We start from the raw sequence: 17,866 nt of genomic DNA, 5'->3' as shown, positions 1-17,866 counted from the left end.
CGCTTGTCTCTGCTAGGGTCCAGCAGAGAGGGAGCAGTACAGGACCTTCCTCTCTGCTGGGGTCCAGCAAGAGAGGACCCTCCTCTTCTGCTGGATCCCTGCAGAAGAGGAAACTCTTCTGCTACTGCTACTGGACCCCAGCAGAGAGGAAGCTTCAGAGGAGCCTCCTCTCCTGCCTAACACCAAAGAGAGGAAGTAGCAGAGGACCATACTGTTCTGCTGGTGTCCGGAAGCAGAGGACCATCCTCTCTGCTGTGGTCTGGCAGCAGAGGACACTCCTCCCTGCTGGGGTCCGGCAGCATTGGACCCTCGACCCCACTAGGGTCCGGCAGCAGATGACCCCCTTCTGCTGCAGGTATCTTGCACCAGAGAACACCCCTGTGCTATTGAGGTCCAGCAATAGAGGGCCCCCCCTCTGCTACTGGTGTCTGGCAGAAGAGGAAGATCTTTTGCTTGGGTCCGGCACCAGAGGAACCCCCTTTGCTATTGGGGTCCAGCAACAGAGGACCCTCTTCTGCTGCTGGGCTCTGACACCAGAGGACACTCCCAGCTGGCGTCCGGCAACAAAGGACCCTCCTCCGTGCTGGGGTGTGGCACCAGAAGACTCCTCTCTCTACTGGGGTCCAGCAGCAGAGGACCCTTCTCTTCTACTGGGGTCCGGCAGCAGAGTACCCTCCTCTCTGCTAGGTTCCATCCGCAGAGGACCCTACTCTTTACTGTGGTGTGGCAGCAGAATTCCCTCCTATTTGCGGTAGTCCAGCAGTAGAAGACCTTACTCTCTGCTGGGGTCTGGCAGCAGAGGACCCCCTCTGCTGCTGGGGTCTGATAGCAGAGGACCTCCCTGCGCTGCTGGGGACTGACAGCACAGGACCTCCCTGCGCTGCTCGGGTCTGGAAGCAGAGGACGCCTCTCCCTTCTGGTGTCCAGCAGCTGAGGACCCTCCTGCCTACTGGGTTTCAGCAGCAGAGGACCCTATTCTCACACTGCACCACTGCAGCAGAGGACCCTTCTATGTTGCTGGACCACAGAAGAGAGCAAGATGCAGAGGACCCTCGTCTTCTGCTGGACCCCAAAGAGAGGAAGAAGCAGAGGACCATCATCTTCTGCTGGGGTCCGGCAGCAGAGGACTCTCCTCTCTGCTGCGGCCAGGTAGCAGAGAACTCCCCTCTCTGAAGCGGTCTGGGAGAAAAGTACCCTCCTCTCTCTTGGGGACCGTCATGAGAGGACCCTCCTCAGCTGCTGGGGTCTGGAAACAGAGGACCCTCCTCTGCTGCTGCGGTCCAGCACCAGAGGACACAACTCTCTGCTAGGGTCTAGCACCAGAGAACACTGCTCTCTGAGGGGGTCCAGCAGCACTGGACCCTCCTCTCGGCTGTGTCCAACAGCAGAGGACACGGCTATGCTCTCTGCTGGGGTCTGACAACACAGGACACTCCTCTGCTCCTCGGGTCCGCCATCAGAGGACCCTCTGTGGGTTCTGGAAGCAGAGGACACTGCTTTGATGCTGGGGACCGACAGCAGAGAACAACAATCTCCTGCTGGGGTCTGGCAGCAGAGGACCTTCCACTGCTGTTGAGGTCCAGCAGCAGAGGATGTTCCTCTGCTGCTGGACATCAGCAGAGAAAAAATGCAGAGGAGCCTCATCCTTTTTATGGACGCCAAAATAGGACACAGAGGAAGACCTCCTCTTCTGCTGGCGTCCGGCAGCAGAGGACCCATCTTTGCTACTGGGGTCTGGCAGCAGAGGACTCCCTCTTCTGATGTGGTCCAGCACCAGAGAAAACCCCTCTGCTGCTGTGGTCCTGCACCAGAGAACCCGCCTCCTCTGCTGGAGTCCAGCACCGAGGACCATCCTCCCCTGCTGTTGTCTGGCAGCAGAAGATTCTCCCTCCTGCTGGGGTCCTTCAGTAGAGGACCCTCCTCCCTGCTGGGGTCCAGCAATAGAGGACCCTGCTCCCTGCTGGGGTCTGACCGCACCACAGGACTCCCCTCTCTACTGTGTCCAGTAACAGAGGAGCCTCCTCTACTGCTGGGGTCCAGCACCAGAGGACCCCCATCTGCTGCTGGAGTCTGGAACCAGAGGCACACCTCTCTGCTGAGGTCCAGCACAAGAGGACCCTCCTCAATGCTGGGGTCCAGCAGCAGACGACCCTCCTCTCTTCCATGGTCCTGCAGCAGAGAACCCTCCTTTTATGCTTGTTTCCAACAGCAGAGGACCCTCCTCTCCTGCTGGACCCCTGCAGCAGAGGACACTCCTCTGCATCTGAACCACAGAAGAGAAGAAGTTGCAGAGGAACATCGTCCACTACTGGACCCCAAAGAGAGGATGCAGCAGAGAATAATCCTCTTCTGCTGGGGTCCAGGAGCAGAGGAAACTCCTCTCTGCTTGGTCCAACGGCAGAGGACACTGCTTTGCTGCTCGGGTCCTACAGCAGCAGAGAACTCTCTTCTCTGCTGGGGTCCAACAGCAGGGGACCCTCCTCTGTTGGGTCCAGCAGCAGAGGACACTGCTTTGCTGCTGGTGTCCTACAGCAGAGGACAATCCTCCGCTGCTTGGGTACGGAAGCAGAGGAGCCTCCACTGCTGCTGAGGTCCAGAACCAGAGGACTCCCCTTTGTGCTGAGGTCCAGCAACAGAGGACCCCCCTCTGCTGCTGGGGTCCGGCACCAGAGGAACCACTTGTGCTGCTAGGGTCCGGTACCCGAGGACTCTTCTCTCCTGCTGCGGTTCAGCACCAGAGGACCCTCTACTCTGCTGGGGTCCAGCACAAGAGGACCGCCTTCTGCTGCTCGGGTGCGGCAGCAGAGGACCTGCCTCTGCTGCTGGACCCCAGCTGTTAGGAAGCTGCAAAGGACCCTCCCCTACTGCTGGACCCCTGCAGCAGAGGACCATTATCTGCTGCTGGACCACAGCATAGGGGAAGTTGCAGAGGACCCTCATTCCCTACTGGACCCCAAAGAGAGGACACAGCAGAGGACCCTACTCTTCTACTGGCGTCCTGCAGCAGAGGACCCTCCTCCCTGCTGTTTCCGGCAAAAGAGGACTCTCAACCACTGCTCGGGTCCGGCACCAGAGGATCCTCTTCTGCTGTTGTGGTTCAGCAGCAGACAATCCTCTTCCCTGCCTGTATCCGGAAGAAAAGGACCCTCCTCCCTGCTGTGGTCCGGCAGCAGAGGAACCTCCTATGCTCTTGGAGTCCGGTACCAGAGGACCCTCCTCTGCTGCTGTTTTCTGGTACCAGAGGACCCCCCCTCTGCTGCTGGGGTATGGCACTAGAAGACACCCCTCTGCTGCTGCTGGGGTCTGGCAGCAGAGGACCCTCCTTCTGCTGGGTTCCGGCAGCAGACGACCCTACTCCCTGCTGGAATCCGGCAGCAGAGGACACTTTCCTGCTGCAGTCCAGCAGTAGAGGACCTTCCTCTGCTCTTGGGGTCAGGCAGAAAAGGACCCCCCTCTGCTGCTTGGGTCCAGCAAAAAAGAACCCTCTATGATCTTAGGCCCGGCACCAGAGGACACCCCTCTCTGTTGGAGTACACCACCAGAGGTGCCTCGTCTCTGCTGATGTGGATCAGCAGAAAATTCTCCTCTCTGTCTGGGTCGGGCAGTAGAGGACCCTACACTGCTGCTGCGTCCGACAGCAGAGGACCCTCTTCTTCTGCTGCACCCCAGCAGAGAGGAAGCAGCAGAGAACCATCCTCTCTGCTGGTGTCTAGCATGAGAGGACCCATCTCTCTGCTGGGGTCCAGCAGAAAGGAAGCAGAAGAGGACCCTCCTCTCCTGCTGGAGTCCCGTAGCAGAGGAACTTCCTCTTCTTCTGGGTTCAGCAGCAGAGGACCCTCCTCACTGGTGTAGTGCAGCACCAGGGGAGCCTTGTCTTCTGCTGTGGTCCAGCAGCAGAGGAAACTCCTCTCTGCTGGGGTCCAGAAGCAGAGCACCCTCGTCTCTGCTGAGCTTTAGCACTAGAGGACCTTCTTCTCTGCTAGGATCCAGCACCAGATGACCTCCTCTCTGTTGGGGTCCAACATCCGAGGACCCTTCTCTGTGCTGGCGGCCAGCAGTAGAGGACCCTCCTCTTTTTTTGAGTCTGCCAGCAGAGGATGCTCATCCCTGCTGGGGTCCGGCAGCAGAGGACCTTGATCCATGCTGGAGAGCCTTGGATGAGCGTCCCGCACTGAGTGCTGATGGCCACGAGAGGGCGCACAAAGCCGCCATTCTTTCTTTTCTTTTTTCCTTTTCTTTTCTTTTCCTTTTGTTTTCTTTACAGGTTTATTTATTTTATTCCAAAGTCAGATATACAGAGAGGAGGAGAGACAGAGAAGATCTTCCCTCCGATGATTCACTCCCCAAGTGAGACACAATGGCTGGTGCACGCTGATCCAAAGCTGGGAACCTGGAGCCTCTTCTGGGTCTCCCATGTGAGTGCAAGTTTCCAAAGCTTTGGGCCATCCTCGACTGCTTTCCCAGGCCAGAAGCAGGGATCTGGTTGGGAAGTGGAGCAGCCGGGATTAGAACAGGTGCCCATATGGGATCCTGGCTCGTTCAAGGCGAGGACTTTAGTTGCTAGGCTACGGCGCTGGGCCCCAAGCTGCCCTTTCTACCCCTGGTGAGCTCAGGCCTTCTGAGCTCTAGACAGTCCAACCCGAGCCATCCTAGGGTCAGATGGGGGTCACAGACAGTATTCTGGTACACCTGTTGTTGAAAGATCAGGGCTCCAAGGCCGAACAGCCCACATACCAAAGCCCGGGAGGGGTGGAGGACGCTTGGGGCCTAGCATCAGCCCGGGCCTCTGTGATAGGAAGTGTCAGGGTGCCTTTAAGAGCAAGGCACTTAAAGAACCCTGGGAGGTGGTGTCCTATGTCAGCATGCCCACAGGCCCTCTGGGAGCTGGAGTCCAACACCAGCATCCTGGAGGCCCTGAGAGCTGGAATCCTGCACCTGCGTCCCACAGGCCCTCTGTGAGCTGGTGTTACATAACAGCCCACTGGGGTTGTACTGTGCCAGATGAGGTCCTGGGAAACCTTACTGCCACCTCCATTCCTTGCAGAGCATCCTGAGATGCAGGCTCTGGGCATTCTTTGGCAAGTGGAGCATCTCTCTGATGAGCTACCAAGAGGGCTTCATGGACGTTTCTTTTTTTTCATTTCAGAGTCCGAGATACAGAGAGGAGGAGAGACAGAGAGGAAGATCTTCTGTCCGATGATTCACTCTCCAAGTGAGCTGCAAAAGCCGGTCCCCTCGTGACCCAGTCTGCTAGGGCCTCAGCGGGAGGGTCCCCCTCGGAACCGCATTCTTCGCTGCTGGGGCCTCAACGAGAGGGTCACCCTCGGGACCCCCTCTGCTGGGGCCTCAGCGAGAGGGACAGCTGTAGCCCCACTCCCTCGATGCTGGGATCTTTGAGGGAACCCCAAACCCCCCTCTCTCTCTGCTATGGTCTCAGTGAGAGGGACCCTTCGCCCTCCTTTTTCTCTCTCTCTTTCTCTTTCTGCTGGGGCCTCAGCAAGAGGTTCCCCTCGGGTCCCCCTCTGTGGGGGCTTCAGGGAGAGGGACCATCTGCTGCCCTCTCTCTCTGTTCTTCTCTGGTGGGATCTCATCACGAGGGTGCCACTTGTACCCCACCTCTCTCTCTGCTGGGGCCTCAGCGAGAGGGACTCACAACCACCCCTTTCTCTCTCTCTCTCTGATGGGGCCTCAGTGAGAGGGACCCTCTGAGCCAGAGCCTCTATCTCTGCTTGGGCATCTGAGAGAGGGTCCCCCTCGGGATCCCGTCTGCTGCGGCCTAAGTAAGAGGGACCACTGGAACCCCCTCCCTAGCTGCTGGGGCCTCAGTGACACGGACCACCAAGCATCCCTCCATCTCTGCTGGGGCCTCAGTGAGAGGGTCCCCCTTGGACACCCCCTCTCTCTCTGCTGGAGCCTCAGTGAGAAGGTACCCCTCGGGACACCCTCTCCTCAGGCCTCAGGAAGAGGCTCCCCCTCGGGACCCCCTCCGTCTCTGCTGGAGCCTCAGCGAGAGGGTCATCCTCTGGTCCCCATCTGCTGGGGCCTCATCGAGAGGAACTACCTCAAGACACCCTCTGTTGGGGCCTCAGCGAGAGGGCTCCCCGGAGCCCCCTCCCTCACTGCTGGGGCCTCAGCGAGAGGGTCCCCCTCGGGACCCCCTCTGCTGGGGCCTCAGCTAGAGGGACCCTTGGCACCCTCCTCTCTCTTCTGTTGGGCCTCTGAAGGAAGTTAGCCCTTGGACCCCCGCTTCTCACTGCTGGGGCCTCAGGGAGTGGGACACTCGGCCCCCTCTCTCTGCTGGGGCCTCAGCGGGGGATCCCCTACGGACCCCCTCTGCTGGGGCCAAAGCGAAAGGGACCCCTGGGGACTCCTCCCTCGCTGCTGGGCCTTAGCAAAAGAGACCACTCGGGAACCCCTCTACTAGGGCCTCAGCGAGATTGTCCACCTTGGGACCTCCCCTGCTGGGGCCTCAGTGGGAGGGTCCCCCTCAGACCACCCATCTCTGTCTGCTGGGACCTCAGCAAGAGGGTACCCATTGGGACCCCCTCAGCTGAAGCCTCAGCAAGAGGGACCCTCAAGCTGCTGGTGCCTCAGCGAGAGGGTCCCACTCTGAACCCATTCTGCTGGGGCCTTAGCAATAGGGAACCTCGTCACCCTCTCTCTCTCTGTCTGTTTCTGCTAGGGCCTCAGTGAGAGGGTCCTCCTCGGGACCCCCACTCTCTCTTGGGGCTTCAGCGAGAGGGACCATTGGCACCCCTCTCTCTCTCTCTTCTCTGCTGGGGCTTCAGAGAGAGGGACCCTCGGCAGCCCTCTCTCTGTCTCTCCCTGCTGGGGCCTCAGCGAAAGTGTCCCCCTCGGGAGCCCCTCAGCTTGGGCCTAAGTGAGAGGGACCCCTGGAGCTTGCCTCCCTCTCTGCTGGGGCCTCGGCGATGGGGTCCCCCTCGGGAGCTCCTCTGCTGGGCTCTCTGCGAGAGGGTGTTCCGTGGAGCCTCCTCTCTCTGCTATGTCCTCAGCAAGATGGTCCCACACGGGACAAACTCTGCTGGGGCCTCAGTGAGATCATCCACCTTGGGACCTCCTCTGCTGGGGTCTCAGCGAGACAGTCCCCATCGGACCCCCTCTCTCTCTCTCTGCTGAGGCCTCAGCAAGAGGGTCCCCCTGGGACCCACTCTGCTGGGGCCTCAGTGAGATTGTCCCCCTCGGATCCCTCCCTCTATCTCTGCTGGGGCCTCAGCGAGAGGGTCCCCCTCGGGTCCCCTTCTGCTGGGGCCTCAGCGAGAGGGACACCCAAAGCCCCTCTCCCTATCTGCTGTGACCTTAGCAAGTGGGTCCCACTCGGACCCCCCTCCTCTGCCTTTGCCGCCACTAGGGACCCACTCTGCTAGGGCCTCAACGAGAGGGAACGCTGGCACCCCCCACCCTCTCTGCAGGGGCCTCAGCAAGAGGGTCCCCCTCATACTCCCCCTCTGTCTCTGCTGTGGCCTCAGCGAGAGAGTCCACTCGGGACCCACTGTGCTGTGGCCTCAGCGAGAGGTTCCCCCTCGGACCCGTTCTTTCTGTTTGGGCCTCAGCGAGAGAGTCCCACTAGAAACCCACTCTGCTAGGGCCTCAACGAGAGGGTCCCCCTCGGACCCCTTCTGCTTGGACCTCAGTGAGAGGGACCCTTTGCCCCCACTCTTCCATCCCTATCCCCAGAGGCATCTATGAGAAGGTCCATCTCAGGAGACCCTCTGCTGGGGCCTCAGCAAGAGGAAACCCCGGCAAACCCCTCCCTGGCTGCTGGGGCCTCAGTGAGAGGGTCCCTCTCGGGACACCCTCTGATTGGGCCTCAGCGAGGTGGAATCCTGGCGACCCCTCCCTGGCTGCTGGGGCCTCAGTAAGAGGTACCCCTCGGGACGCCCTCTGCGGGAGCCTCAGTGAGAGTGCTCCTCTCGGACACCTCCTCTCTCTCTACTGTGGCCTCAATGGGAGGGTCCCCCTTGGAACCCCTCTGCTGGGGCCTCATCGAGAGAGATCCTCATTACCTGACCTTCTCTCTCTTTTGGGGCCTCAGCGAGAGGGTCCACCTCAGGAACCCTGTCTTCTGGGGCCTCAGTGTGGTGTCCAAGGGTGTCAAGCCTCAGCCTGCCAGGCAGATGGCCTGTATAGGTGCTGCTTCAAGTCCTGGTTGTTTCCCCTGCAATCAGGCTCCCTGCTGATGATACTGGGAGAGCAGTGGAGGATGGTGCAGGGGTTGTGCCCCTGTTCCCCGTGAACCTTTATGACATGTGAATGGAGCTCCTGGTTCCTGGGCTTGTCCTGGCCCTGCCACAGCTGGCTCTGGTGGAAGTGAGCCAGCAGATGCAAGAAAGTTTGCTCTGTCTCACTCTCTGTTCCTCTGTGCTTCAAAGCAAACAGGACAGAGGGATACAGGCAGGCAGGAAGGAAGAGAAAGAAAACTGCTGGCTTCCTGGGAGGGAGTGTGCTGTGTGCTGTCTGTGGCTCTAGACTGCTTTTGTCTGCCAACGCAGACCCCAAGGACATGTGTAGTGTTTCAGTCCTGGGACTCCTGTGCAACCTCTCCGAAGAATGTCCTTGAGAGTGAATGTCTCTCAAACCAGGTTTGTTTCCCTTGTTTGTGCAGTAGAGACTGGAGGAGCGTCATGCAATGAGTCCTGCTGACCATGAGAGGGTGCGTAAAGCTGCCCTTTCTACCCTTGGTTGTCCTCAGGCCTTTTGAGCACAAGATGGCCCAGCCAGAGCCATCCTAGTGTTAGGTGGGGGTCCATTACAGTGTTCCTGGATATGTGTCGCTGGAAGATTGGGGTCCAAGGCAGAACAGCCCTCATACCAAGGTCCAGGATGGTTTGGAGGACACTTGTAGCTTTGCATCAGCCTGGGCTCTGTGCTAGGAAGTGGCTGTGTGCCTTCACCAGCAAGGTACAACCTAGGGCACGGGGAGAAACCTGGGAGCTGGAGTCCCACATCAGCGTGCCCACAGGCCCTCTGAGAGCTGGAGTCCCACATCAGCATGCCAACAGACCCTCTGGGACCTGGAGTTACACACAGGCTGACAAGCCCTGATTTTTCACAGATGTGGTCCCCAGAAACATTTACACCACCTCCTTTCCTAGCTGAACAACCCTAGGTAGGCCCTTGGCTTTCTTTACCAAGTGGAGCAGCTCCCTGATGGGCTGCGGAGAGGCCTTCATGTGTTTTTGCATGTGTGGAGTGGCAGTTATGGTGATACAACACGCGGCATTCCTCTGCCTAGCTCGGTGGGTGTGTGCTGTGTGCTGTGTCCTGTGGTTCTAGACTGCTTTTGTCTGCCAATGCAGACCCCAAGGGCATACGTAGGTCTTCCGTCCTGGCACTCCTGTGAAACCTCTTCAAAAAGTGTCCTTGATAGTGAATTTCTCTCAGGCCAGGTTTGATTCCCATGTCTGGGCAGGAGAGACTGGAAGAGCGTCCTGCCGTGAGTTCATCTGTACACGAGAGAGCATGCAAAGCTGCCTTTCTACCCCTTGTGGGCTCAGGCCTTTTGAGCACAAGACAGCCTGGCCCAAGGCATCCTAGCGTCAGATGGTGCTCCCGGACAGTGTTCCTGGACACAGAATGCTGGAATATTGGGGTCCAAGGCAGAACAGCCCGCATACCAAGGTCCAGGTGTGTGTATAGGATGCCTGTGTCCTTGCATCAGCCCAGGCCTCTGTGCCAGGAGGTGGCTGTGTGCCTTCACCAGCAAGGAACATCAGAGGGCACTGGGGAAACCTGCGAGCTGGAGTTCCACGTCAGGGCACCCAGAGGCCCTGTGGGAGCTGGAGTCCCACATCAGTCTCTCCAAGGGCCCTCTGAAACATGGAGACTCACATCAGTTTGTCCATGGTCCCTCTGAGAGTTGAAATCCTAGGTCATTGTGTCCACGTGCCCTCTGTGTGCTAGTGTCCCACGTCAGTGTGCCCATGGACCCTCTGGGACCTGGAGTTACTCAACAGCTGACTAGCACTGGTCTTTCGCAGATGAGATCCTTGGAAACATTTACACCACTCTCTTTCCTCACAGAGCACCATTAGGGGCAGGAACTAGGTGTTCTTTAGCAAGTGGTGAAGCTCCCTGATGGGCTGCATAGAGGCCTTTGTGCATTTTTGCATTTGTGGAGTGGCAGTTAGTGTGATACACCACTCGGCCTTCTTCTGCTTAGCTGGGTGGAATCTGGGCATGTGGGCTCCTAAGCCAGGAGCAGGTGGCTGGTAAGTAAGCACCAGAGGTCACCAGTCATCTGGAATAGGAAGTCCCAGGCCTTAGCTGCTGCAAGAGCACCCTGGACATGCATTCTCACTGTCTAGCAGAGATGGTGGATGGGGAGCCACCAAACCTGCAAAATGGAGGGCCTTCCATGCCATCTTCAAGAATGGGATCACAGGAACCATATCCCATTCTACAGGCATCATATTAAACATGTGTCGTGTGCATTGGAGGCAGGAATTTGGTCCCAGAGTTCCATGTCAAATGCAATTGCCCTCTCGTTCACCAGGGAATGCTTCACCCTCCTCCAGGACCATCCTGGATTCAAGACCCTTTCTCCTGCACGCCACCTGGGCATCATCAGCTGCCACTGATGTGCCACCTGAACCAAGAAACCCCAACAGCTGACGTGTCTTCTCCACAGAGGCTTTCTCACCAAGAGAGGTAGAGCAGCATCATGCCTGAATGCCTTGTTGGTGCCCGCTGCTCTCTCAGCACGGAATAGGCAGAGTTGTGCCAGCAAGGGGGACAGGTACATTCACCGGCCTGTTGAAGGAGGTGCTGAAGAAACTGGTAAGGGATGGAGTCGGGTGGTGCGGGTTTCTGTGGTTGGGCAGGGGTTCTAAGTGTCAAGCCTCAGCCTGTGAGGCTTGTGTGCAGTTCAGCCGTATGGGTGCTGCTTCAAGACCTGACAGCATCCTCTGCAGTCCAGCTCCCTGCCGATGGTGCTGGGAGAGCAACAGAGGATGGCGCAGGGGCTTGTGCCCCTGTGGCCCTGTGCCCCTGTGGGACATGTGGAGGAAGCTCTTGGTTCCTGGGCTTGTCCTGGCCCAGCCACATCTAGCTCTGGTGGTTGTCCCTGGGGAAGAGAAGCAGCAGATGCAAGAAAGATTGCTCTCTCTCTCTCTCCCTCTCTGTTCCTGTGTGCTCCAAGCAAACAGGACAGATTCAGGCAGGCAGGCAAGAAGGCAGGAAGAGAGAGATTGCTATTGGCCTCCTGGCAGGCAGTGTGCTGTGTGCTGTGTGCTGTGTGCTGTGCTGTGACTGAAGACTGCTTTTGTCTGCCAATGCAGACCCCAAGGGTGTGCGTAGGGCTTCTGCCCTGAGACTCCTGTGAAACATCTCCAAAGTGTGTTCTTTAGAGTGAATATCTCTCAGGCCGGGTTTGTTTCTCTTGTGCAGGAGAGCCTGGAGGATCGTCCTGCAGTGAGTCCTGCTGTCCATGAGAGGGTGCATAAGCTGCCCTTTCTCCCCCTGGTTGGGCTCATTCCCTTTGAACACTAGACAGCCAAGCCCCAGCCATCCTAGTGTCAGGTGGGGGTCCTGGAGAGTGTTCCTGAATACTTGTCCTTTGAACATTGGGGTAAGGCTGAAAAGCCTGCAAACGAAGGTCCAGGAGGGCGTTGAGGATGATTGTGGTCTTGCATCAGCCTGGATCTCTGTGCTAGGAAGTGGCTGTGTGCCTTCACCATTAAGATACCACATAGGACATGGGGAGAGTGCTGGGAGCTGGAGTTCCACATTAGGGCACCCAGAGGCCCTGTGGTAGATGGAGTCCCATGTCAGCGTGCCCAGAGTCCCTATGGGAGCTGGAGACTCACATTAGCGTGCTCATGGGCCTCTGAGAGCAGGAGACCCATGTCAGTGTGCACATGGGCCCTCTGGGACTGAGTCCTAGTTCAGCGTGTCCATGTGTCCTGTTGGGAGTTGGGGTCTCATGTCACTGTGCCCATGGGTCTTGTAGGAGCTTGATACAAACGTCAGTGTGCCCACAGGCACTCTGGGTGTTGGAGTCCCACGTCAGTGTGCAGAAGGACCCTCTGGTACCTGGAGTTACTCACTGACTGGCTAGCATTGATCTTTCGTGGATGAGCTCACAGGAAACCTTGCCACTACACCCCTTCATCACAAAGCACCCTTGGGAACAGGGCCTGGGCTTTCGTTAGCAAGTGCAACTGCTCCCCGATGGGCTGCAGAGAGGCCTTCGTGTATTATTGCATGTGTGGGGTGGCAGTTAGGGTGATACAGCACTCGGCCTTCCTCTGCCTAGCTGGGTGGTGTCTGGGCTTGTGCGATCCAAAGAATGGAACAATGGAAGGACGAGTAAGCACCAAAGGACACCAGTCATCTGGAATAGGAAGTCCCAGGCGTTAGCTTCTGCGAGAGCACCCTGGGACATGCAGTCCCACTTTCCATCAGGTAGGACGGTGGCCTGGGAGCAACCAAGGCCTGCACAAAATAGGCCCTCCCATGCCATGGGCAGGCATGGGCTCATGAGAACCATTTTGTCTTCTTCAGGGCATCCTAGGAAACACTTGGGGGAGGGGGGTCAGGCATCGCCATCGTGTGCATTGGAGGCAGGAATTTGGCCCCACAACCCCCTACCAAATGCCGTTGGCCTTTCGTTCACCAGGGAATGCTTCACCATCCTCCAGGAGCATCCTGGATTCAAGACTCTTTCTCTTGCAGGCCACCTGGGGACCATCAGCTGCCACTGATGTGCCACCTGCCACAAGACACCTCAACAGCTGACGTGTACTCTCCACAGAGGTCCATCTCATTAGACAGGTAGAGTAGCAGCATGCCTGCATGCCATGTTGGTGCCCTCTGCTCTCTCATCACGCAACAGCAAAAGTTATGCAAGACTGGAGGACAAGTACATTCACGGGCCTGGTGAAGGGGCTGCTGAAGAATGCAGCTAGGGGTGGAATCGTTGGAGCGGGTTGGTGTGGTGCTACGTGGTGTCCGAGTGCCTCAAGCCTCAGCCTGCCAGGAAGATGGCCTGTATGGGTGCTGCTTCAAGTCCTGACTGCTTCCCCTGCAATCTAGCTCCCTGCCGATGGTGCTGGGAGAGTAGTGGAGGATGGCGCATGGGCTTGTGCCCCTGTGTGCTGTGCCACTGTGGGACATGTGGAGGAAGCTGCTGGTGTCCAGGCTTGTCCTGGCCCAGCCACATCTGGCTGTGGTGGTGGTCCTGGTGGAAGTGAGGCAGCAGATGCAAGAAAGATTCTGTCTCTCCCTGTCTGTTCCTTTGTGCTTCAAACAAAACAGTACAGATCCAGACAGGCATGCAGGAGGGAAGGAAGTGAAAGAAAGCTGCTGTCCTGGGAGGTAGGGAGGGTGCTGTGGCTCTAGACTGCTTTTGTCTGCCAATGCAGACCCCAAGGGTGTGCGTAGGGCTTCTGTCCTGTGACTTCTGTGCAAGATCTCCAAAGTGTGTCCTTGAGAGTGAATTTCTCTTAGGCTGGGATTGTTTCCCTTGTTTGTGCAGGAGAGCCTGGAGGAGCGTCCTGCAGTGAGTCCTGCTGTCCATGAGAGGACGCATAAGCTGCCCTTTCTACCCCTGGTTGGCTGAGGCATTTTGAGCACTAGAGGTCCTGCCCCAGCCATCCTAGTGTCAGGTGGGAATCCTGGACAGAATTCCTTTATATGTGTCCCTTGAAGATTGGGCTCCAAGGCCAAACAGCCCGCATATGAAGGATCAGGAGGGGGTGGAGGACGCTTGTGGCCTTGCATCAGACCAGGTCTCTGTGCTAGGAAGTGGCTGTCTGTCTTCACCAGTAAGGTACAACCTAGGGCACAAGGAGAACTAGAAGCTGGAGTTGCACGTCACGGTCCCCAGAGGCCCTGAGGGATGTGGAGTCCCTGTCAGTAAGCCCACGAGCCCTATTGGAGCTGGAATCCCATGTGAGTGTGCACACGGACCCTCTGGGAGCTGGAATCCCACATCAGTGTGCCCATGGGCCCCGTGAGACCTTGGGTCCATGTCTGTGTACCCACGATCCCTCTTGGACCTTGATCCTAATTCAGCATTCCCCAATCCCAGTGGAATGTAGGGTCCCACGTCAGCGTGTCCATGGACCCTCTGAGACTGGAATTACACACCAGCTGACTAGCACTGATGGTTCGCAGATGAGGTACCCAGAAAACTTTCCGGAATCCGGAAGCAGAGGAACCTCCTCCCTGCTGGGGTTCAGCAGCAGAGGACCATCCTGCCTGTTGGGGACCGGCAGCAGACGACCCTCCACCCTGCTTGGGTGCGGCAGCAGAGGACCCTAATCCCTGTAAGTTCCAGCAACAGAGGACCCTCATCCCTGCTGACGGACACCAGCAGAGAGTAAGCATCAGAGGTCCTTCTCTCTGCTGTGGTCCAGCACCAAAGGACCAACCTCTCTGCTGGACTGCAGCAGAGAGGAAGCCGCAGAGGACCCTCCTCTCTGCTGCTGGGGTCCAGCAGCCACAGAGGACCCTCCTCTGCAGCTGGTGTCTGGAACCACAGGACCTACTCTGCTTCTGGGGTCCGGTAGAAGAAGACCCTCCTTGCTGCTGGGTTCTGGGGCCAGAGGACCCTCCTCTGCTGGTGGGGTCCATCCGCAGAGGACCATCCTATGCTGCTTCGGTGCAGACAGAAGACCCTCCTCTGCTGTTGGAGTCCGGCAACAATGGAGCCTCCTCAGCTGCTTTGGTCCATCAGCAGAGGACCCTTTTTTCTGCTGGGGTCTAGCATGACAGGACACTCGTCTCTGCTAGTTTCCAGCAGAGAGAAAGCAATAGAGGACCCTGCCTCTGCAGGAGTCTGGCAGCAGAGGACCCTCCTTTCCTTCTGGATTTCAGCAGCAGAGGACTTCGTCTGCTGATGGACCCCAGCAGAGAGGAAGCAGCAGACGACCCTCCTCTCCTACTGGACACCAAAGAGAGGAAGCAGCAGAGGAACCTCCTGTTCTGCTGCGGTCTGGCAGCAGAGGACCCTCCTCTCTGCTGGGGTCTGGAAGCAGAAGACCCTCCAACCTGTTGTTGTTTGGCAGCAGAGGAACTTCCACAGTGCTGGGGTGGAGCAGAGAGGAAGTAGCATAGATACCTCCTCCATGCTGTGGTCCAGGCGCAGAGGACCCTCCTCTGCAGCTGGACCTCAGCAGAGAGGAAGATGCAGAGGATCCACGTTTCCTGCTGGACCCCAAAGAGAGGATGAAGCAGAGATCCCTGCTCTCTGCTGGGGTCTGGCAGCAGAGGACTCCTCCCTGCTGGGGTCAGGCAGCAGAGGACCCTCTTCCCTGCTGGGATCCGACAGCAGAGAACCCTCCTCTCAACTGGGTTCCAGCAACAGAGGACCCTCCTCCATGCTGGGGTCTGGAAGCAGAGGACACTCCTCCCCTGCTGGGGTCTGGCAAAAGTGGAACCCCCTCAGATGCTGGGTTCTGGTAGCAAAGAATCCTCCTCTCTGCTGGGTTCCGGCAACAGAGGACCCTCCTCCATGCTGGGGTCTGGAAGCAGAGGACACTCCTCTGCTCCTGGGATCTGGCACCAGAGGATCCTCCTCTGCTGCTGAGGGGGGCAGCAGAGGATTTTCCTCCCTGCTGGGGTATGGCAGCCGGGGAACCTCCTGCCTTCCGGGGTCCAACAGCAGATGACCCTCCTCTTCTGCGGGACCCCTGCAATGAGGTTCTCCCCTGCTACTAGACCACAGCAGAGAAGAAGTTGCAGAGGACCCTCACCTCATGCTGCACCCCAGGGAGAGGACGCAGGAGAATACACTCCTCTTCTGCTGGGGTCCGGCACCAGTGGACTCTCCTCTCTGCTGTACCCCAGCAGAGAGGAAGCTGCAGAGGACACTCCTCTCCGGGTGGGCATCAAACAGAGGAAGCAGTAGAGGACACTCCTGTTCTGCTGGGGTCTGGCAGCAGAGGTCCCTCCTCAGTGTTAGCGTCAGGGAGCATAGGAGCCTCCTTTCCTACTAGGGTCAAGCACCAGAGGACACTCTTCCCTGATGTACTTGGGTCTAGCAGCAGGGTCCCTCCTGTCTGCTGGAGTCCGGCAACAAATGACCCTATTCTCTGCTGGGATACAGCAGCAGAGGACCCTACTCTCTGCTGATGTTCGGAAGCAGAGCACCCTCTTCTTTGCTGAGGTCTGGGAGCAAAGGACCCTCCTCTCTGCTGGGGTCCGGCAGTGGTGGACCCTCCACTCTTCTGTGGTCCTGCACCAGAGGATCTTCTTCAGCTCCTGGGGTTCCACACCAGAGGACCCACCTCCCTGCTGCTGGGTTCCGGGCCCATAGGACACTCCTCTACTGCTGGGGTCTGGCACCAGAGGACCTTCCTCTCGGCTGGGATCCGGTACCAGAGGACCCCCCTCATCTGCTGGCATCCGATACTGTAGGAACCCCCTCTGCTGCTGGGGTCCAGCAGCATAGGACCTCCCTCTGCTGCTGGCGTCCGTCAGCAGAACACTAGCTTCTGCTGCTGGTATCGAATAGCAGTGGATCCCCTTCTGATGCTGTGGTCTGGCAGCAGAGGATGCTGCTCTGCTGCTGGGGTCCCACAGCAGAGGACTCTTTTCTGCTGCTGCAACCTTGCAGCACAGGCCTTCCTTTGCTGCTCGACCACAGCAGAGAGGAAGTTGCAGGGAGCCCTTGTCCCATACTGGACCCTAAAGAAAGGACGTAGCAGAGGACCTAATCTTGTGATGGCGTTTGGCAGCAGAGGACCCTTCTCTCTGCTGGGTTCTGGTACCAGAGGACACTCCTCAGCTGTTGGGATCCAGCAGGAGAGGACTCCCCTTCTTTGCTGGGTTCTGAAACCATAGGATCCCCCTATGCTTCTGCTGTCTGGCAGCAGAGTACCCCCCTCTATTGCTGGGTTCCAGCATCAGAGGATCCCCCTCTGCTGCTATTGTCTGGCAGCAGAGGACACCCACTCTGCTGCTAGAATCCGGAACCAGAGTACCCCTCTCTGCTGCTGTGGTCTGGCAGCAGAGGACCTCTCTCCCTTCTGAGGTCCTGCACCAGAAGACCCTAGTAGGTTGCTCGGGTCGGGCACCAGAGGACCCAACTCTGCTGCTGGGGTCCGGCCACAAAGGTACTTCCTCCTTGCTATGGTACGGCAGCAGAGGACCCTCCTCCCTGCTCGGGTACCGCAGAACAGGACCATCCTCTGCTGCTGGGGTCCGACACCAGAGGACACCCCTCTCTGCTGAGGTCCGAAACCAGAGTACCCTAGTCTTTGCTGGGGTCGAGCAGCAGGGACCCTCCTTACTCCTGGGGTCCAGCAGTAGAGGACGCTGCTCTGCTGCTAAGTTCATACAGCAGAGGACCCTCCTGCCATCTGGGGTCTGACAGCCGATGACCCTCGTTTGCTTCTATTCTGGCATCAGAGGAACCTCCTCTGCTGCTGGGGTCTGGCATCAGAAGACTCCTCTCTGCTGGGGTCTGGCAGCAGAGGCCCCTCCTCCCGGCTGGGGTCAGGCAGCAGAGGACCATTTTCTCTGCTGGGGACTAGTACGAAAGACCCTCCTCTCTGCTGTAGTCCTGCAGCAGAGGACCCTCCACTGCTGTTGTGTCCGATAGCACAGGACCCTCCTCTGCTTAGGAACTCCAGCAGAAAGGAAGCAGCAAAGGGCCCTACTCTCTGCTTTGGTCCAGCAGCAAAGGACCCTCCTCTCTGCTGTGGCACAGCAGAGAGAAAGCAGAAGAGGAGCCTTTACTCAGCTGGGGTCCCGCAGCAGAGGACCTTCCTCTTCTGCTGTGTTCCAGCAGGAGAGAATCCTCCTCTACTGCTGGACCCCTGCCTCCGAGGATCATGCTCTGCTGCTGGACCACAGCAGAGAGTAAGTTACAGAGGACACTCGTCTCCTGCTGGACCCCTAA

Source organism: Ochotona princeps, chromosome 1, assembly GCF_030435755.1.
Source record: "Ochotona princeps isolate mOchPri1 chromosome 1, mOchPri1.hap1, whole genome shotgun sequence".
Classification (NCBI taxonomy): Eukaryota; Metazoa; Chordata; class Mammalia; order Lagomorpha; family Ochotonidae; genus Ochotona; species Ochotona princeps.
This window is presented reverse-complemented; position numbering follows the sequence as displayed.